Below are 5,422 nucleotides of genomic sequence, written 5' to 3' on the forward strand. Positions count from 1 at the left end.
CTTCAAAGGAGTCCAGAAAGAGTTCCCTGTTGTCTGGCAACTTTTCTTCTCTTTCGTGTCCACCAACCTGGAACTCACAAATCAGTCTTCCGTGGCCAAGAAGACAGTGCTGGTGGACATCACAGGAGTATCTGGCTGGCCTCTGTCGGAAACTGGAACTTGCGCAAGATAGACTTTTCGTTCTCGCTATTCTATGCTATTCTGATGAAATGGGCCACTGAGCATCAAAGCAAGGTGGTGAAGAACCTTCTGAAGCACTTGCTGGGCTTCTCCAGCGCTGGAAAACTCTCTGGCCCGCCGTATCCAAGCTCGTGTTCAAGCTGAAATGCACCAGCTGGAAGTTTGGAAGGGCACAGAGCAGAGGCTCCTATTGCATTGTGTTCGGATACATACCCTTTCCTTTTGCAAACGCTCCTTCCTGCGGGATGTGCAGGACTCCCCGAGCCATTCCAACCCCACGCAGAGTGCTCTGGAAGACTCTGGAGGAAACACAGCCTCTGTTCTCTAGTGCAAATGTTTGCGAGGGATCCCTCCAGCCTTTGTGGAGAGAAATCCTTGGACTTCCAACACTCCTAACTGCCTGCTAGTAACCCTGAAAGTGAAGATTCTCCCAGCCCAAGCTCCTTTGGACAAGCCTTTTGTTCCGTCGGGGATCCCTGCTGGGCAAGAAAACAAGTGCAAGGAAACAGAAGTCCACCTGAATGGGAAGATGCAGTTCCAGCTGCCCCCAGTTGCAGCCAGCCCAATCGGATGCGTTCCCCTTCCTAGCCGGTTCCCAGCGCTCGACAGTGTTGCAGCATTCGCAGGCGGTTTCATTGACTCCCTCTCCCTCGTCCAGCCAATCCATTGCAAGCGCTCCCCTCATCCTCCCCCTTCCGAGAGACTTACTACACAATGCCACTGATCCAGGCCCTAATGAGCGCTCACCCAGGGATAACATGTGCCAGGAGGTCTAGCTCACGGTGCCAAATCCAGCAGTTATGCAAAAGGTGGTAAGTTGGAAAATGAGAATGGCTGAGGTTAGTTTGGAGAGGAACAGAGAGAGAGAGAGAGAGAGAGAGAGAGAGAGAGAGAGAGAGAGAGAGAAATGACTTCTGCTGAAATCTTCAATCCTGTTCCACTTTTTCTGTAAGGTTTATTTAGGGAATGTGTGTGCTGCCTTTCTGCCAGGTTAACATGACACCCAAAGCAACATACACCATAAAAATCTATTTCTCTAATTTTTCTCCTGCCCTTCCTCCAAGTAGCTCAGGATGGCATATAAATCCCTTGCTTCCTTTACTCTGTCCTCCCATCTACACTGCAAGGTAGGTTAGCTTGACAGAGAGCGACTAGCCCAAGGTCACACAGTGAGCATTATGGATAAGTGGGGCATATGAGCCCCGATTCCCCCAGATTCTAGCCCAATCTTGTAACTACTGATCTATACAGAAGCTGAAGTGGAGGAAACTCTGCAATCTACCTCCATAACTGACCCAACATACTTTATCTCTTCTCCAGTACAACTGCTATATACTTTTTATATCAAATCCGTTCTTCCACTTATTTGCTTCATTTCATGGAGGACAGACCTAGCAATGGCTATTAGTCATGACAGCTTAAATAGAACCTCCATGTTTAGAGACAGTATATCTCTGAATGTCAGATTCTGGGGACCAGCAACATGAGAGGAGGGCTGTACTTCTTTGTGGGGGGAAGAAGTGGAAAAGAAGACCGTTAAATACAATACCTTTTTCTTAGGACCAGCTAAGCTGTCACAAAGCAGCAAGTGAGCTTTTGAGTTCTTTAGAACCCTTTATCAGTCTGATTCGCAGGAGGAACACCAAAGTCTGTTATAGGGCAAAAAAATCATCCAAGACTGAAGGCAACAAATAGCAGAGTTCGTCTTTTCAGCACCTGGGAGAGCTCCTAGGGAAGGCAGACGTAGATCCATCAGAGGCAACCTCATCGGAGCCCTCATTTTCTGACAATCAGGCCTGATGACCACCAAAGCCCAACTCCCAAACCAAGTCCCTTTAGATAGAGGGATAATATTCCTCCAGTTATAGATAGGTATGCCACCATATTCCTTGTCCTAATTTCAGCTTCTACTTCTCCCTATGCAGCTCGAAACAGCAAGCTTTTGTTTACATGCCATGTTCTGTTTCTCTTCTCTAATTTTCCCTATCAGAGGTCCACATTTTTCAAAATAATTGGTGCACTGATAAATCAGCATTACATGCACACATTCATTGCAGGTATCAGTTGTCTAAAAGAAGCCGCAATTCTAGCAATGAAAATGGGCAAGCTAAAGCAGTTTCCCAACAAAGATGAATGAGGAAAAGGCATCCTTAGCTGTAGACACCCATTCTCAAGCAACTAAAAGAAAAATGTGGCTACATGTTCTGAGCGTTCATAGAACAGGTTAGAAATCCAGTAAGAGAAGGTTAAAGCAAAATCTTTTGTGGGGGCCTGAAACTTTCAACTCCATCCCACTGAACTACAGATCTGATTTCTGGATCAAAACTGATGCCTCTGTGATCAAAAAAGGCAAGATCTTTTCTTCCCAAGAGCCAATTCATAAGCATGAGAAATGCACAAAGTACTTTATTACGGTAAACCAGAGTCGGTGCCTCAAGGGCTTTTGAAATGATTGTTCCTCCCACAAAGAAACACCATATGGATCCCATACAGTTCAATTCAAGTGTTTGTGCCTTTAATAGCACACACTGAAGAAGGAAAGGAGAACGTCTCCCCTTCCAAAATGCACATACCGCCTGGCAGAGGGAGGCAAAATATCATAACAGCTAGTTTGCTGGGTCAGACCAAAACTCTTTTCAGTCCCGCATTCTGTTTCCCACAAACAACAGCCTCCTGGAAATGAATAGAAGCGATTTCAGAGAGTATTTGGTGAAGAGTAAAATGTTTGGGCGGATCTACCTGCTTTTTAAACTTGCGGGTAGTTCTTTCAAAAAAATCTTCTCAATGGGCTGTTATGTTGTTTTTCTTTCCTCCCAATGGTGTTTTTGCTCGGGTCTAAGGAAGTAAGGCAGGATTTAAATATTTTAAGTAAGTAAATAAGAATATAGTACTAGCTGGGCTGGATTGGATCAGCGCCCTGCTTCCTATTTTGCACAGTAGCCAACCAGATACCCCCCAAGGAGGCCTACAAGCAGGGCATGGAGGCCAAGGCGGCTTCTTGTCGTTGCTGCCCAGCAACTGGTATTCAGAGGTACACTGTTGCTGAACATGGAGGTTCCACTTAGTTATCATGACTAATAGCCATTGATGGATCTCTCCTACATAAATTTTGAAGACAGCTAAACTAATGGCTATCACTACATCCTGTGGCTGTAAGTTCCACAACCCAGTCACTCTTTAAGTGAAAAATTCTTGCTTTTATTGACTTCTTCCTCTCTGCCTCTTTACATTGAGCTTTCATTTAGCTGCTTTATGTTCCTATCTTGCCCTTTCTCCAAGAAACTCAGAAGACCATAGGTAGTTCCCCCACCCCATTTTGCTTTCAGAACAACCCTGTGAGGTAGGCTGGGCCAAGAGTAACTGAGACAAGATCACCTAGCAAGCTTCATGACTGAGAGCAAGGATTTGAACCCAGGTCTTCCTTGGGTCAACACTCTAACGTGTACACGTATTGGCTTCAAGGGAGTGTGAAAGGAAGACCATTAAGACAGCAGGTTTCTTCTATTTTTTTGTTCCTAGCATCTGGCATTCAAAGATATACTGCTTCTATACATTGAGGCTCCATTTATCTCTCATAGCTAATAACCTTGCATGAAACAAAGCTTTAAAAAAACCAAAATGACATCAATACAGTAATAGATCTAGGGGGAAGGATCGCAAGGCTCTCTCTTTGCCAAAGACTGACAGTCTTCTCTTCCTTCCTTTTCTTGACTGCATAATTAACTCCACAGCAAAGCCATTCGGTATATCACCCTGCTTTGTAACTTTCTGAATGGCTTATGCACCTCGATGCCCATTAACAAGCTATTCACCCAGCCCCCCTCCACACCTCCACTGTGCCTTCTATCTCATTAAAGGCAATTGCATGGCTGGGTTCCCATGGGAGCTGGTTGTGGCTTCTGAGAAAAGAAAAATATGTTTTTCCCCCCTACACTTAAACAATCATAATGACATCTGAACGTCTAGAAAAGGAATGAGAAAGGAAGCAGCTTTTTGGACTCTGTGCTTTACGGCTTGAGTTAATGCTTACATTACTGGTGGAGAACCAGACGCAAGAGCTGCCTTGGGCCTCCCTGCAGCACATCTGTATGAGAGCTACTGTGGGCAAAATAAATGTGTTAATTATTGGTGCTTCTAAAGTCCCAAGCATCTGAATTTCTCCCTGGATTTGGACATCCTAAATTACCTGATCTTGTTTCTGAAATGGAGCCTATGATTTAGGAATTCCCTGTTATTATGGCTTTTAAGTCTGAAATCTGCACAAAGTGGTGCTCACGTGCCATTGGCCACAGGTTTCAGTTCTTAAAGACCGACCTTAAGCAGTGTTACATCTTTCTAAATCCAATGTTTAGGGTTAAATGCATTGTTAAATTCATCCGTGTCCCTCTCCACTTTCAGAGATCCAGAGGAGTTAGCCGTGTTAGTCTGCAGTAGCAAAACAGCAAAGAGTCCAGTAGCATCTTTAAGACTAACCAACTTTATTGTAGCGTAAGCTTTCGAGCACCACAGCTCTCTTTGTCAGGTGTGCATCTGACGAAGAGAGCTGTGGTTCTTGAAAGCTGCCGATGCATCTGACGAAGAGAGCTGTGGCTCTTGAAAGCTTATGCAACAATAAAGTTGGTTAGTTTTAAAGGTGCTACTGGACTCTTTGCTATTCTCCCCACTTTCTGCATGATCAGTATCCAAGATAAAACGCCACAACATGGCAACCTTGATGCAGCCGTGCATACGGTCGCATCAATATTCTTTTTGTGCAGTGTTTTAGTAATATGCAGGAACACACACACACTTGGGTCCAACAAGGATTGTGAGCCAATTGCCCTGAGGCTGGGTTTCTTTAAAGGTGTTTCTTATAAGCGTATCACAGGGGGAAGAAAAGAGGCCATGAGCAGAAGGAAATGAAAGTTGTGCCAAACTGCACACAATCCAGTCCTGAAATTACTTTTCATGCTTTTCTGAGTTAAGCCAGAACATGAGAGAAGCGGGGGCACAGAGTGAAATTCCAAAAGAATATTGATGTTAAGGGTCTCCAATATGGTGCTGCCTCTACTCATCAACGGGAAGGGTGCAGCAAGCAGACGCTACGAAACTCCTCAGCTGAAGCCTGACCTTTGCTGGTAGAACATTCCTTGGCCCTTGTCCTAGAATTCTTCCTGGGGTGCATCTGCTTCTCAATTTCCTTGCCTCCTTGGGACCATTTCCAGGCTCAGCTGCCAACTGGTAACCAGAATTGGCTTGCTGG

This window comes from Eublepharis macularius, chromosome 17 (assembly GCF_028583425.1).
Source record: "Eublepharis macularius isolate TG4126 chromosome 17, MPM_Emac_v1.0, whole genome shotgun sequence".
Taxonomy (NCBI): domain Eukaryota; kingdom Metazoa; phylum Chordata; class Lepidosauria; order Squamata; family Eublepharidae; genus Eublepharis; species Eublepharis macularius.